The sequence below is a fragment of the Macrobrachium rosenbergii genome, chromosome 39 (assembly GCF_040412425.1).
Source record: "Macrobrachium rosenbergii isolate ZJJX-2024 chromosome 39, ASM4041242v1, whole genome shotgun sequence".
NCBI classification, from domain to species: Eukaryota; Metazoa; Arthropoda; class Malacostraca; order Decapoda; family Palaemonidae; genus Macrobrachium; species Macrobrachium rosenbergii.
In genome coordinates this window covers 18,244,833-18,262,332 of record NC_089779.1, presented here as the reverse complement: position 1 = coordinate 18,262,332, position 17,500 = coordinate 18,244,833, and the positions used below count along the sequence as shown (strand labels likewise).

Genomic DNA, 17,500 nt, shown 5'->3' with positions numbered 1-17,500 from the left:
TTTTCATAATACCAAATAACGGAAAATTTATTGAAATTATAAACATCTTTCTTCATTCTCCTTTTTTTGATGGTGGCTTGTAATACGGCATTCTTTTGGGGGGAAATTATAAGCTGGTTCAGTGTGTTCAAAGAAATTCTATGCATAAGTTACTTTACATCTGCTAGACTACCCAACAAATCAGCACAAGCGAAAGGTCGCGTCAGAGATTCAGTGTATAGCCCACAAAGTTTAATGTAAAAGTAAATTAGAATATTGTTAAATAAAAAAATAATTGACTTGAAAGTCCGACTGATGTTGCAAGGTATATTAAAGGCATTGCTAATTATAAATATTTTAGGTTGCAATGAATACAAAAAGCTGTCTAGCGATATATAATTGTGGGATCGTTCTTAGACAGTGCCCCCCAAGTAGTCCAATCTTAGATAATGACCCCCAAGAGATATCAGTCCTAGATAACGACCCCCGAGCCTTGTTGGGGGCCACTATGCAGGAAAGATCCGCAGTTATGTATTGAGAGTAATAATGATGAACATATGACAAATAAGAGTTTCTATGAATCAAGTTAGTATGAAACGGGAATCTAGTGATAATGCAAGTTTTTTTACCGTGACAAATTTATCAACTAAGGTTAATTTCTGTTAAAATGAATTGTTACATTTTAAAGACCTCTTGCGCCTCGGCATCCCGTTTTATGAAAGCGATGGAGAAACAAATACACAGTTATGTAGGGGTAGAAATATATTTAAAAATAAAGCTCTTAGTATAGGCTTATCTTTAAATCTATTTGTACCCATACATAACTGTGGATTTGTTTCGCCATTTCAAGACTCAAGGTACTATGAATGTTTTTTAATACAAGCGATGCTGATGGAAAATACTCACTAATGGTGGGGATGCACGAGGATTAGTTGACTGATTATATTAAAAGTAAATACTCGTATGAATGCCTCGTCATAGAGTGGAATGGAATATAAAATTTAGGCCAAAGGCCAAGCATTGGGTACCTGTGAGGTTATTCATCGCTGGAAGACAAATTGAGAGCAGAAAGGTTTGAAAGGCGTAACAGGAGGAAAACCTCGCAGTTGCACTATGAAACAGTTGTTAGGATAGGGTGGATTGCAAGGTGGAAGAAAGTATGTATGGAGGTATATTGAAAAGGAATGAAAGGGGTTGCAGCTAGGGGCCTAAGGGACGCCGCAAAGAACCTCAAGTAAAGCCTTCGGTGCATAAGCAAGGGTCTAAAGTATCGACTCGTCGCATCAAAAACAGTGAATCAAGAGAGAGAATCGCCATTTCCAAGAGTCCCTCCGTAAGGTGGTAGTGTCATCATTGCACCTCAAGTGGTGCACTATAGGCACTACTTAAGGGACTTTGCAGCGTCCCTTCGACTCCTAGCTGCAACCTCTTTCTTTCTTTGTGCTGTAACACCATTTATATTCTCTTTCTTCCTTCTGACTTACCACCCTCTGTAACAATTGTTCCATAGTGCAACTGCTTTGAGGTTTTCCTCCTGTTACACCTTTTCTACTATATCTGGTGAATGAAAGCATGGTAGGCGATCGGCCGTTGCACAAAAAAGGCGTGGCCGCACCTGGCGGCAATGATGCCAGAGTTACGTGATAGCCTTGGGAGTTTTAGCACGTCTGAGAGAATGGCGCTCTGTCTCGTAGCATTGAAAGAAAGTTTATGTTCTTGTCTTTGGCTATAACGGTTTGTGCTTGATTGCCGAGACGTATTTGGGCGTTTTTAGCTCATTGCTTAGTGTTCAGAGTCTGGTGTAGTGTTTTTGTCACGCTTTTTTATTTTTATGCTGGGTGTTTTTTGAGTGACAGTGGGTTAAGTTAGTTTATTTCCTATTGAGTGTAGAATTTTTCGTTTTTAGTTTCGTCAGGGGTCCGGTTAATTTTAAAAATCTTGCTTTTTATCAGGGTTCTTTTTAAAAAGATTTTTGGAAGTTCTGTTTTATTTTTTCAATTTTTTAGGGCTCGTCAGTCATCTTGATGATAAAACAAATTCTCGTTCTCAATTAGTTTTCGTAATGTGTGCCGAATCGGCTCTCATATATGAATGATGGACTGACGTACATAATTCTTATAAGTTATACGAGTATTTTATATAGTCATGTTGTTATTGTTATTGTCGATTTCGAACTGAGTAACGACAGTGATCAATAGGAGTAATCTCATTTTTAGTGAGTCTTAAAAGTAAAAAGTTAGATATCTAGTTCATAATTATATGGCTTATAGCTGGAATAAAGGATTCAGTTCAGTTCAATTCAGTTAGAATGGAAATTCGCTGTCCAGTTGTCACTATACCTTTTATTCCAGTCTGTTAACATTCCTCCCTAATTACAGCATTCCGTTTGTTCGTGACGATGATACAATCTTTGTCGTGACGATATTGGTTCTGTAATTATTTTTGCGAGAATTTGAGATGTCACTTTTTAACACTGACGATTATGTGAAATCACTTTCACCATTAACTAACATATTTTTCAGTTTGGGTTTTTTTTTTAAACTTTCGCCGTTAACAAACAGATATTTATCAGTATTGGACTTTTTATTTAATAAATATATCATAACATTAAATTGGGAGTGTTTTTACCCAAAATGAGAAGTCAAATACAGCATGTTTGGGAGTGGATAAACGTATTTGGTTGCTCTGATGAATATAAAACTTAGCCAACTTTGAAATATTCTAAAAGTTGTTGTACAAGTGTTTAAAAAATGCTTAAAAACTGTTTTGACTGTGGCTTAGCGAAGGAGAACCTGGTAGTGTTTTGAACGTGTATTGTAAATTAATCTATAATGAGATGATTGATATTATTACGTACGAGTTTTGAAGGATTCTTTTGTACCCCTATTTGAGAGCGAATATTTTGTGCTGAGGATTGAAGTGTACTTCTCATTAGATATAATGTCTTTTTTTCGCTTTGTCACTTTAATATGGATATTACCTTAGCATTTTATATATTTGTAATGTTTACAAGTTACGTAGGTAGATGTATTTACACAGTCACGTAAGTATAATTAGAAATATTAAATTTTAAATAATAGTTATACCTTGTTCAGGTTTATTAGTAATTTTACTCATTTATTATTATTATTATTATTATTATTATTATTATTATTATTATTATTATTATTATTATTATTCAGAGAATGAACCCTATTCATATGGAACAATCCTAAAGGGGCCATTGACGTGAAATTCAGGCTTCCAAAGGATATGGTGTTTATTAGGAAGAAGTAAGAGGAGGTAAAGGGAAACACAGAAAGAAGAACGTAACAATATCAATCATTTCATGAAAGATTAATTTATAAAACACTTTCGAAACACTACGAGTTATCCTTCGCTAAGACATAGTTAAAACAGTTTTTAAGCATTTTTTAAACAATTGCAAAACAATTTTTAGAATATTTCAAAGTTGGATAAGTTTTATTAAAAAAAAAAAAAAAACTCATTACATAGGTGTATTTAGAAATCGAAGTGTAATACGCAGTGTGCAAGCCATACACAGGACCAAAATAATCATAAAACAAAAAACAAAACAAAAAGTTTTAGTTTTCCGTAAAAGAAAACTATTGTGCCGGCTTTCTGTCCGTCCGCACTTTTTCTGTCTGCCCTCAGCTCCTAATTAGTGTTCTGTAAAAGAAAGCTGTTGAGATGGGTATTTGTCTGTCCGTCCGCACTTTTTTCTGTCCGCCCTCAGGTCTTAAAAACTGCTGAGGCTAGAGGGCTGCAAATTGGTATGTCGATCACCCACCCTCCAATCATCAAACTTAACAAATTGCTGCCCTCTAGCCTCAGTAGTTTTTATTTTATTTAAGGTGAAAGTTAGCCATGCTCGTGCTTCTGGCAACCATATAGGATAGGCCACCACTGGGCCTTGGTTACAGTTTCATGGACCGCGGCTCATACAGCATTATAACGAGACCACCGAAAGATAGATGTATTTTCGTTGGCCTTGATTATACGCTGTACCGGCTGTACAGAAAACTAGATTGCGCCGAAGGAACTCCGGCGCATTTTTTACTTGTTTTTCAAGTTCGTAAGTGGAACATCTTCGCATTCTCAGTACCAGAAGGAGCACGACGAAGCTTTTTTCTTTATAATTTTTTTTTAAGGGTCCGGAAATTATATAAAATTTGATGCACCGCGGAGCCCCCAGCCTTGATTGTCGGTCATTTGGGAGATGTTTTTTCCCGAAGCAAATGAGGTATTTTGGGGATAAGTATCGAATTGGGATCAGCCGGACCATGGCGGCCTTGAAACGTTGTGTTTTCCCTTTATTCTGCTTCCTCTCAATTTTGTTATCTTATCTTTACTCCCATTTCTGTTCTTTCTGCGTTTCGCTTTATTTTCTCCCACTTCTTCCTAATGAATACCTTAATATTCTTTGGAAGCTAGAATTCCATTCTGAATAATAATAATAATAATAATAATAATAATAATAATAATATTAATAATAATAATAATATTCTTTGGATGCTTGAATTTCAAGTCAGTGGCCCCTTTGGTGGGCTTGTTCCATATGAATAGGTTTCATCTTCTGAATAATAATAATAATAATAATAATAATAATAATAATAATAATAATAATAATAATAATGTAAACAGAAAAATTAATATTCTTTACATTTTTGTTCTTTCTCGCTTATTAATGTAATCACTGTTTTATTACTAATTAATCTTTTTTAATTCTCCCTTAGTTTTGCTTCCCCTCAATTCGGCTATCTTATCTTTATTCCCATTTATATAAAAAAATTAATATTCTTTAAATTTGTGTTCCTCTGCGCGTATTGGTATAATCATTGTTTTTACTACCAATTGATATTCTTTAAATTTCTGCATCTCGGTTGTTTATATAATCACTGTTTTATTACTATCATTATCATCTTTATTAGCAACTGCTTGGAAAAAGTTACCATGTATTACTTTCATATATGTAAAAAAAAATGATTATTCTTTCAATTTGTGTTCCTCTGCGCGTATTGATATAATCGCTTTTTTATGACAGTCATTATCGTCTTCATTAGCATCTGTTGAAAAAAAAAGTTAACAGCTATTTCTGAATTTTTCTCAGTCATACATTTTCATTCTGTCATTATTTCAAAACAAGCTGTCAAACAGACCTCATTACCATCTATTTCTTAACTTTGCATTCCTCATTATAGTTTTATTTAATGTTTAATTTGCACCCAATTAAAAAAAAAGACATCTATTTTTTTACGTTTGCATTCCTCTCGAATTTTATTGTCATTATTTGATCAGATTCATTATCACCATGTTTATTAGTGTTTGTGTTAAAATTAAGACGATTATTCGTGAAAATTGTATTCCTCACAGTTTTAGTTTTCTATTTTTTTCTATGTTTTCATACCTTTGTTTAAAAAAGTGAATAAAAATATTTCCCCTGGAATTCTTGTTTATATCCGCACTTGTATTCTTTGATCACTCGTATTGTCTTGTATTGGGTAAGTGAAAACAGGTCTCATTACCATGCATTATTTTAATTTCTATTCAGGCATTTCAATACTGCCCTGAATTTCTCCTCTTTGTTTTGGTACAGTTTTTATTAAAATTTATTCTTTACATTTATGTCCATTATCGCATTTCTCTACTGCCAGTATTTTTTCTTCTACAAAAAAATAGCAGGAATTAGACTGTCTTCATTTACTCAATAGATTTGTCTTCTCTTCTACATATTTATTCCGAAGTACCAATTTATTGCCGTTTTATTCCCAACCGTATATAAAAAAGGCCCCATTACCATCCATTCCATAAATTTTCATCCATTCCATAAATTTTCATCCATTCCATAAATTTTCATCCATTCCATAAATTTTCATCCATTCCATAAATTTTCATCCATTCCATAAATTCTTATCCATTCCATAAATTAACATCCGTTCCATAAATTCTCATCCATTCCATAAATTCTCATCCATTCCATAAATTCTCATCCATTCCATAAGTTTTCATCCGTTCCGTAAGTTTTTATCCGTTCCATAAATTCTCATCCATTCCATAGATTCACCCATTCCATAGATTGTAATCCATTCCATAAATTTTCATCCGTTCCATAAATTATCATCCACTCCACAAATTCTCATCCACTCCATAAATTATCATCCATTCCATAAATTATCATCCATTCTCGCATTTTTGCATATCATTATCGTCATCGCTCGTATCGGCTGTAAAAAAAAAAAAAAAAAGTCTTATTCTCATAATCTTCCCACGTTTCGAAATTAGACGAGAATGTTTTTTTTTTTCTCTCTCTCCGGTGATGATTGGTTATCTTCCTCCCGTCTTCCCCCTTCGTCGTTTTCGAGATGTTTGTGGTGAGGAGGAGGAGGAGGAGGAGGAGGAGGAGGAGGAGGAGGAGGAGGAGGAGGAGGCTGCTACGTGGGTAAATCCCGGATATTGCTCAGGAGTAATGTACGGTACTCTTGTGTTTGTTTCATTATTATTATTATTATATAATTATTATTATTATTATTAGCAACTAGACTAATAAGTCCCATTTCATAGGCGCTCACAGGCTCGCCCAAAAGGTTTATTCTTGGTTGGTATGAAAATTGCTACAAGGTAAAGTTCAAAAGTTGGACAGCAAGGTAGGAGGAGAAGAAAGATATACGGATGAGAAGTAAATGCAAAGAGGATTGCAGCTTGTACCAGAAGGGTGTTGCAAAGAACCTTTAGTGCTGTCTAAACTGTGTCTGGCAATGCGGCTGAAAGCTATGCTCTCTGCGTCGTGTGATCGTTTCAGAATTAGTTGTTTCAGTTGAAACTCATTTGCAACCTTATATATATATATATATATATATATATATATATATATATATATATATATATATATATATGTGTGTGTGTGTGTGTGTGTGTGTGTGTGTGTGTGTGTGTGTATATATACACATATATTTTCCATATATTCTATAAAATATACACTTTCCCTCTATAAAATTTATTGAGTTTACGAAGGAATAATCTCCCTTCCTCCTTAGAGTACATCTAAATAGAATTTTAAAATGAGGTCCGAAAAGGACTTGTACCTCGTTTTAAAATTCTAAAGACCTGCATTCTGGGGAGGGAGTGAGTGAGATGATTCCTCCGATACCTGAGTAAATCTAATTTTAATTTAATTTCTGCTGTAATGCCTTTTTCCGTTGGACTTACAATGACCAAAATCTCGTTCACGCTTATTGAAGTTTTCGTATCAGAATCAGAAAGACGTCTGTGTGAATCTCGCTGACTGCCTAGATTTCCACCCCGAAGCGGCAGCAGAGCAATGTTGCGAAGACTCACAGTCTGGGTCGCGCAGTCATCAAGAGTAGAACACCGCGCACGCGCCTCGCGTTCCTGCCGCTTCACGTGCGCACGAGTCAACACGTGCTGCCTAAAAGAGTTACTTTCCCATAAACGTGTGTTATTTGCGAGAGCAGGTGATTGCAGCTCGTGTTTTCGTAGTATGACGGTAATTGGCTCGTTGCCAAAGCCTTGGGTTTTTTCGCGGTGAACGTTTTTCCAAACGTTCGAAGTGAAGAGGGCACTTGGCTGGATTGATTTTTGCAGGGGTCTGTGGCCCTCCCAGGTGGTGGTGCCGTGGAATATCGCTGGAGATGTTTCTGGAGTGTCTCTGAAAGTGACTGCCGTGTTCGTGTGTCTTACTGATAGCATACTGCACTGACCCAGTGATTTTTTTGCATGGAATTGAATCGTTTAATTTTTTGTTAAGTGGTTTCTCGGTTAATATTTTCAGTGTGTGTCCATTTTCACCTTGAAAGCAATCCTCTGGCAAGTAGCAGAAGACCGTGAGTATGGATAACTGTAGGGAACTGATTTAGAACTGTCTTAGAGCTGTTTGCAATTACCGTGTGCCTTAGTTTTGACGTACGTGAACCTAAATGATTTGGTCCACTTAGCCAGCGGGATTTATTCAGATCAGTCAGTCAGCAGGACTGACTGGAGATAAAGTGGACAGATGTGATACAGTTTTATTATTTGTTTTATTATTTACAATTTTTTTTTACTTGGTAAGGCTGACTTAAGATACATTTGAGGACTGACGTAGGGACTGTTATTAAAACTGATATAGAGGCAAACCTGCCAAGCTGTGACCCGTGGTGGCATAAGGCCAGCTCAATCTAAAACGAATGAACGGGTTTTCTTAGTCATTTGCACAAACATCAGACGCAGTCAGCTGATCTGACTGCGTACTCAATACAGTTAAGCAGCCGATCCGACCAAATACAAAGCGCATAATGCATAACTGGCGAAAGATACAGTGGGCAAAATTTCCTTTGTCAGATTCCTCAGAGTTCCTGTCCTTGTGCGGTCAACAAATTGAGTATGGTTTCGAAGTTAATGTATGGGAGAATTGGGACAGAGGGAAACCACAGGTGGGTTGCTGCCATTATTCTTGTGGATTCAGTCGTTATTCTCTCTTTATGGACGAAGGAAAGACAAGGACACAAGAAGGAAGTTGACATAGAGAAGCCTTTGAATCCTGTCGTCGTTGTTATTTGTTATGAGGCTGATGACGAGGCTTAACTGGAATACGCCATTTATTGAGGTCACTTTGGTCTCCAAAAGGACTTCTGTATCATAATGCTTTAGGGTTGGTATGCTGAGGGATACATGTTTTATATGTATTGTTATGGAATGGGTGAATGAATACAGTTTTTTATAGAATTATATAATTGAATGAATGTATGCAGTTTTTATATACACTGTGAATTGTTTAGTTTATGTACTTCATATGTAGATGTTAGTTTTCTATGTATGTATGCATGTGTGTGTGTATTTATATATATATATATATATATGTGTGTATTTTATATATATATATATATATATATATATATGAGTGTGTGTATATTTGTATATACGAATATATATTAGTTATTAGAAATATATAGGTTTATATACAAAGGATCGTTTAGCAGAATGAGTATATGCTGAGAACATTAATAGTTTTTATACAAATTAATGCTTAGCTTTCCATTCACCCTACGATAGATTCGGCATAGATAGTATTACTATAAGAGTATAGGTCAGTAATCTTTTCCATCTCTGTTTATTCTCTGAACATAGGACTGGATAGGTGATTATTGTCGGAATAATGCTCAGTTTAGATGCGCCCAATAAATCAAATTTTATTTTTATTTTCAACATTGCCATATTCATTGCACCGTCCCTACGGCCCTTAGCTGCAACTCCTTCCATTTCTGTTACTGTACCTCCGTTCATATTATTCTTATATCTTTCTCTCTACCCTCTCCTATTAATTGTTACATAGTGCAACTGCGAGTTTGTCGTCCTGTTACCTTTAAAACTTTCTACTCTCAATTTCCCTTTCAATGCTGAATGACCTCATAGGTCCCAGCGCTTCGCCTTCGGCCGAAATTCTGTCTTCCATTCCTTATTTGATCGCGTATTCAAGTCTTTGCGAGAGCGTGTGTATACGAGAGCATGTGAGAGCATGTATGCCCATGCTCTCATGATACATTCGACGTTGGTATGAGTTGGTTCCTGGTAGTATCACCCCTTTGTTTTCCGCCTTGTCAAGGGTTTATTGCCGTTAATGGATCTCCAGACGGTTCCGATCCCACAATATCCTGTTTATAGGGCGTGGAGAAGGGAGCAGAAACATTGCTCATCATTAAGGAGTTATTTTATTTATTTTATTTTTTTTTTTTTTTGCTAGTTATGTGATGATTTCTTAGGGGGAATTTTTAGGGACTGTTTATTTACTTGTTTGTGTTTTAAGATTAGAAATATGTTACAAAACATGAGATATTAAAAATATAAATGACGAAAGCTATAAGCTTTGTACATTTATATTTTTGATATAATATTTTTTTCTAATATGTATTTCATTTTGAATCATACCTCACATTTCTGAGAAGTACGGCATAGATTTTTAAATTTCAATGCTGAGTTTGTTTCCATTGGGTATTTATGTTTATTATGAAAAAGAATAGAAGAAGACTAGAAAAATAGAATAAGAATATATAATTTATGTTTATTATGATAAAGAATAGAAAACGAAATCTTCCTAACGGTACTTTCTTTGTGTTGTAACGATTCCATATAAAGAAAACTACGAGTATATATTGCAACGAAAATAAATCTGATTGAAGAAACAAATACACAGTCATATATGGGTACATATATTTAAAAATAAATTTCTGCAGAAATGTATTTACAGATATTTTTTGTACCCATACATAACTGTAGATTTGTTTCTCCATTCAAGACATGCTACAATATTTTTTAATAGATCTTATTAGTAAAAATTATATTCCTTTTTCATATTCAAGTCATCGTTAATTGTCCATATTAACGAAATCAGAGTCACGACAGAGTCGATCCTAATTCGATTTCAAGGGCACGGGGGGCAAGCGGACCTTGTCAAATGGTATTCCGAGATTGATTGCCTCCGGGAGTTAATTAGTGTTAATTAGTGTCATAATATTGCATAACATGATATATCTGAAAATGCCATTATTCCTGGCCTTCGTGTGTGCATCTTTTTCTCCCTCGGGATGGCTCTCTCTCTAAAATCTGTTCATTTGTCTGCCATCTTGGTGTATTTTCTTAAGTAAATTTGATTACCAAATGCGTCATTTCTCTCTCTCTCTCTCTCTCTCTCTCTCTCTCTCTCTCTCTCTCTCTCTCTCTCTCTCTCATCTATTTACTCGTCTATCATCATGGTGTATTTTTCGTAAGTCAATTTTATTAACAAATGCATCATTTCTCTCTCTCTCTCTCTCTCTCTCTCTCTCTCTCTCTCTCTCTCTCTCTCATCTTCTTTTACTCGTCTATCATCATGGTGTATTTTTCAAAGTCAATTTTATTAACAAATGCATCATTTCTCTCTCTCTCTCTCTCTCTTTAAGGGTTCATTTCCTTTGCCACACCGTCAGTGTTACCTTCGCATTCATTCACATATATTTACTTTAATGTTCGAGGTTCCCAGGGTAATCTCGACTTTGTATCCCTGACCCAGTTATGTTCCTGAAGCCTTTGTTCTTATCTAAACTGACGAAAAGTTTAGTAGTATATAAATGTAATATATATATATATATATAAATATATATGTGTATATATATACATATATGTATATATATATCTAAGTATGTGAGTATATATATATGTTATATATATATATATATATATATATATATATATATATATATATATATATATATATATATATATATATATATATATACGTGTATATAGACACGTGTGTGTGTTTATATATTTCATTTCATTCTCATTCTGTCATTGTATTTATGCCTCACAATCATAATGGACAGATAACGACAGGGAATTCTGGGTGTCATACATAAAAAATGCCTAATGACATCGAGAATTGTCGTTGAATTTGGGGAATGTCTTTATCGCTGAAGGTCAAGGTCAGAGGGAGACTTAATTATGGGCATTTGCATCTCTTGTCATCATCGTTGCCATCATCACTGTCATCAACAGCACCATTGCCTAAGTTAATTCGGATTTCATCATTATCATCTCCATCTTCAGGTCACCATTGTCATATTCACAATCAGTCATCAGTCGCCATCATCATCATTTGTCAATCTCACCATGAGTTGTCAATTTATATCAAAATTATCATTACTACGATTATATTCATCAACATAAGACCTAAAATCTAGATGACATTTTTTGTCTAAACTTCGTAAACTTCTTCATAATGTGAAACATTAATTTAAAAAAAAATACTCATAGTAGCATGAGTCTTCAAATGGAGAAACAAATCCACAGTTATGTATGGGTACTAATATATTTAAAAATAAATCTAAACAGAGAGCTTTCGGGAATCTGTTCGATTCCCTTTTTCGATCTGACGCTTTGATGTGAAAATACTAAGTATATTTGTACCTTTACATGACTGTGGATATGTTTATCTTGCGTGAATCATCACGAGCATTTTAATGATGTGATGTTGAATTTATATATAATGAATTCAGTGGAATGGTGAAGTGCCCCTGTTTCCTAATGCTATTGTACGTAATTGGATACACAGATCAACACACATACACACACACACGTTCTGTGTATTCAAGAAAATTCGGAGATGGAACGCAAACTCTTCAGTTGTGAGCAGGAATAAAGTACAGTACCACCATTCCTGCCAAGCGCGTTGAAAGTAGATTATTTTTTTTTCTGTCTTGCGAAAGTTTTATTGTTTGGATTTTATGGTACATCTCAATGTCTTGCTTTTTTTTTAAGAGTTTATGTATGTCAGAAGTTTATACGACTGGGTGGTTGTACTTCACAGATGAATGAGTGGGTTTTTTAATTTTTTTTTTATTTTTTCTTGTTTTTGCTTCCTCGCGCGTGCTTCCCTTATTCTGCGCTTCAGAAGTTTAGTTTGGATCTCTCATATAATGGTTAACCACTTAAATACACGAGAATTGTATAATTACTGTATTCTTTTCGTTGTTACTGTTGTGTCATTTACCTCCTTTATTGTTTTTTGGTGTCATGGTCGTCGTTATCTTATTATTACAAAACATTTTACATGTCAATAATAATTGATTTATATATATATATATATATATATATATATATATATATATATATATATATATATATATATATATATATATATATATATATATATATATGTCACGAGATTTAAGATTCTTCCGTCATTCTCACATGCGAATTGCAGGAGTTTATGTATTGTCGAAGCCACAGGACCACTCAGAACTTAGACGCCGAAGCACTTTACGATTGTGTGCTTGTGGTCGAACAGAAGAAGGTGTTACGTCATAGCCAGTGAAGATAATCAGTCCTGTTGACTGGGCTGAACGGGGAGCTATGGGCTTATAATAATTATTTTCATCCAAAACATGCTAATATTCATTTGAAGTAACTTTGATCTGTCCAAAGGACTGATAAGTAGCTTCACATTAGTATCTACGAATAGGGGGACGGTTGATATATGGGACCACACAATGAAGAAATTCTCTGGTGAGATAGAGAAGATGGATAGCAAAAGCACACTGTAGTCACTGGTCTCATAGAACGTCTTATTAGCGTAGGCGGATATTAAATACTATTTAATATTTTATTTGTTTATGTAATCTGTAGCCGCTTCGAATATGGTCATCCACGCCACAATATGAACCAGTTAAGTGAAATTAAAGATTAATATACCATACTTTTACTGTTGATGATGCATGTTTTGGGATTCTGAATGTTACCATATAAAATTTCTTGAAAAAGGGTCTTATATTACTGGGGAGTATTACATAGGAAAATGGCTGCGTGTTCAGCCCTCCTGTTAGCAGAACTGCACTCGTATGATAGTCTACCACCCAAAGTGGTTAGTTGCGAAGGATCGGCTGTCGAATAAAAAACGCTGTCACAGACATTGGCAGAGTCCCAGACGAGACTGTTGTGAGCGCCGTACGTTAGGTCGTAAATTCGGTTAATGGGTGGGCCTACACTGAAATTCTAGGCGATGTCCTTTTTTAATGTGACGGAAATGTACAAAATCTAGGACAGTAAAACCCCTCTCTCTCTCTCTCTCTCTCTCTCTCTCTCTCTCTCTCTCTCTCTCTCTCTCTCTCTCTCTCTCTCTCTCTCTCTCATTGACTGCAGTGTTAAGGATGCTCATTGGCCGTTTCTTTTCTCTCTGTCTGTGAATGACTCTTAGGAATCATCGACTGATTAAAAAAAAGAATCGTTTAATAAGATCATATGAAGAGCAAGGTGAATTGTAACTTTATTATTATTATTATTATTATTATTATTATTATTATTATTATTATTATTATTATTATTATAACATTTTTGTTCAGATCATTTTTTATGGACGCGTTTGAATCACACATTATTATTTATATTAATAATATTATTATTATTTTGAATCTAACTTCTTACTGATGCATTGAAATCACCTATTCACCTTTACTTACTTATGATGCCTAATTTTTTTAGATGATACGAAAATATACGGCCCAAGAAAGTCTTGAGTGTATTTTATCACTATTATCAACGAAGTAGAATTCACGCAGCTGCAGTTGATATCTATTGTAAATATAATGCACTTAATGCATTTACATCTATTTTTGTGTATAGTACCGCAATTGACGTACCGTCGATGCTCTCTGCCGTCGGTATCGAACAAAACCCTTTCCTCTGCATCCTGATCTCACAATGCAGGTCTGGTGCATTAGAGAGAGTCGGGGAGGGAGGGAGGGGGAAGGGGTGAGTGGTAGGGAGGCCAGGAGGGTTAGCCTGCTTACCTGCAGCAGGAAAATGCATTGGCACCATCGGTAGGAGCTGGAGTGCCCTGGCAGATCAGGGGAGGGCATTGCTATGTATTGATCCCGCCCTCTCTCTCTCTCTCTCTCTCTCTCTCTCTCTCTCTCTCTCTCTCTGTCTAGATTCAACAAGTGGTAGATGCTTCCCTCTGCTGATGCTGCTGAAGATGATGATGGTGATGTCTGGCGCGAGAGGAATAGTGCCGCAGTTCTAATTCTTGCACCTGCTTTCACCCTTTGGTTTCGTCCATTTGTTTTGGGTCTTTTTTCGCTTACTTAGCGATTTTGACTGATATTGCTATTATGTAGCGTTATTTCACTTCATAACTGTTGTTAATGTAATCATTGGTGAAGAAATCCACAGTGGTGTAGATGTAAATGTATATTTTAGAAGTATTATATACAAAAGAGAGCATTTTCGAGCAAGGTTCGCGAAAGCTCTCCTATGTAGATGTATTTCTATAATACATATTTACATGCATTAAGCTACAAACGTCCTTTGGGAACCAGTTCGCTCTACCTCGGAAATAATATTGGATATTAAAGGACGTTTGTACCTTAATGCTTGTATATGAATCACGGTGATGTCATAAAATTCATTCATATATTTACATCTACACAACCGTGGATTTCTTCACCATCGTAGTGACTCATGCTATTATAAGATTTTTATGAATGTAATCACTCTTGTTTCGTAATATTAACGTTTAGGGTTGTTCCACCGTTGTTTTGTTTTTCTTGCATTTGTTATGTTGTAAATAGCAGCAACAATTGTGTGGTGACGCAGCATTCAGTTTATTGCCAGAGCACTTTGCAATGATTATATTATTATACACCTTAATGTCTCTTAACTGTAATATGATATGACCGCACAAGGTTTACATTGTGTGAGATATATAATAATTAATGAGAATGACTTATGTAGAGCTTCATGAAGATTATTTAGTGGTAGAAATAGAAGTGTTGAAGATTTTCTCCCATATCTTTTGAATACCAAGATCAGTGTTGTTTTGTTTGTTCGAAAATCAGTAGTATCGACTGTTTATATTATGTTATATATATATATATATATATATATATATATATATATATATATATATATATATATATATATATATATATATATATGTATATATATATTATATATATATATATATATATATATATATATATATGTATATATATATTATATATATATATATATATATATATATATATATATATATATATATATATATATATATATATATATATACACATCACACATTACCTTTTTGTCAATGGCTTGTGGTAATGTGTGATAAATGAATCACGTACAAAAGTGATAATAATCATATATATGTATATATATATAATATACATATATATTATATATATATACATATATATTATATATATATACATATATAAATTATATAATATATATATATATATATATATATATATATATATATAATATATATATATATATATATACTTACCTAAGGCGCAAATGGAAGGATCTGTAGAGCGCGTGAAAGCTTATACAACCGTGCTGTATCTTCATGTCTTCGCTTGCAGTAAAAGCATTGGATTACGCAGAAATCGGGCCATTTGCGTCAGAAGTGGAAAAGATCATTTTTCGTGGCATGAACCCTTAGCGTTACAGTCCTGTATTTATACATTTAATGTTTTTCGATTGACGGACCGCTTTAGTCATACACTGGCTTTACAGAGTACTGATCATTGGCACTATTTTGCTTCATTTGTTTCAATTTCTAAGCATACACTGGCGCCACAAAGGCAGATGTCATTGAAACATTTTCAGTTACATTTTTCTTACAATGACAATGAAGATGGAGGCAATTATATCCACCGTAACCACAGCTATGTCGTAAGGGCGTGGTGCCTCCTGAAGGGGGGTTAAATAAGTGCTTAGGAACGTTGCTTCTTCGGCACTCAAACAGCATTATTTCGATATTAGTTCGAGGTTCTTTCCTCATGGCCATTCTCTTACCGCAGGATATTTAAACTTGACTCCAAAATGTTGGGTAGAATGAAATGGAAACATGAAATGGGAGAATGTAACGGAGGTAAATGATGGTAAAGGTAAAAGAATAAAGTTAAAAGTAAGAGAAGGTGATAGAAAGGGAATAGGAACGATTAGTGTTTGTAACAGAAATTGTAGAGCAGAAGTTCTAAACCTTTTTCAATGTATGCACCCCTTTCAAATCAGCAGTCAGTTCTCTCACCCCCTGAATTGCTGAAATAAAAAGAAATAATTATTAATATTATTTTATTTTATTTTGCTTTAATTATTCATAGGCATCCTCGCACCCCTTAGGAACAAGCTTCACTACTGGTTAAGAACCGCTGTTATAGAGGGTAAAGACAGCGACTAGGAATTGCCCCAATAAGTTATGGTAGATGGTTATGGTAGCTGTTAGTAACTCTTATTGTTGTCTCAGTGAGTAATAGTAGATGGCAGTATACGACTGGAAAATGTGACATTAATCAGTGCCGTAAACTGCTATAAACCGTGGCACTGTCATTGATTAATAAGTGATGGCAGTATGTAGTGGTATATTTTCGTAAGGGAATAAAGTTAGTGTAGCGTTAAGCAACTATAAAGAGCAACAAACAGCAACAGCAATTTCAAATGCGCTGTTCAGGAAGGACGCACAGCGGTTTGTGCCATAAAAAAAAAAAAAAGATATGCTCTTTGCATATTAACAGAGCAGATTCAACCAACGAAACGCTGGTTTATGTGAATTATGTTGCCTCTTGCGTGGTCCACTTGTGGTTTCGCGTGTCCAATTTCCCTCCCAAAAAATCTACTGTTCGGCGTAGGCTAAAGAATGGGCGGTGTTACCGGAAGGTCCCATTTAGACACCTTGCCTTAAATTCTGGTATAGCCTTTGCAGATGTGTTCAGACTGAATGTCAGTTTGCTCTCGCTTAATTTGTAGCTGATTGTTTGTACTTTAGGTTTTTGCGTTTCTGGTTATATGTGCTTTTGCTCTTAGCATTCCAGTCATTTTGGTTTTACATTTCTTAGCATTCACTTCAATTACCTGCCTGCGTTCTTTGGATTCTTGCAGTTTGTTTTTCATATTTCCACAACTGTCTTAGCGGTGTTGTAATTTTGAGATATATATATATATATATATATATATATATATATATATATATATATATATATATATATAT

At 34.7% G+C, this 17,500-nt stretch overlaps 1 protein-coding gene across 2 annotated transcripts in view; it reads left to right on the top strand.

Annotated features, from left to right (window-relative positions):
• The window catches only part of LOC136825801 (uncharacterized), a 682,034-nt gene that overhangs the window by 300,282 nt on the left and 364,252 nt on the right, over positions 1 to 17,500 (top strand). Inside the window, exon 1 of one of the 2 annotated variants that reach the window (XM_067082715.1) lies at positions 7,396 to 7,451. The exons of the other annotated variant lie outside the window; for it this stretch is intronic. The gene's annotated coding sequence lies outside the window, so the exon portion shown is untranslated. Of the gene's footprint in view, positions 1 to 7,395; positions 7,452 to 17,500 lie in introns of those variants that run through there. 2 annotated transcript variants of the gene reach the window in all.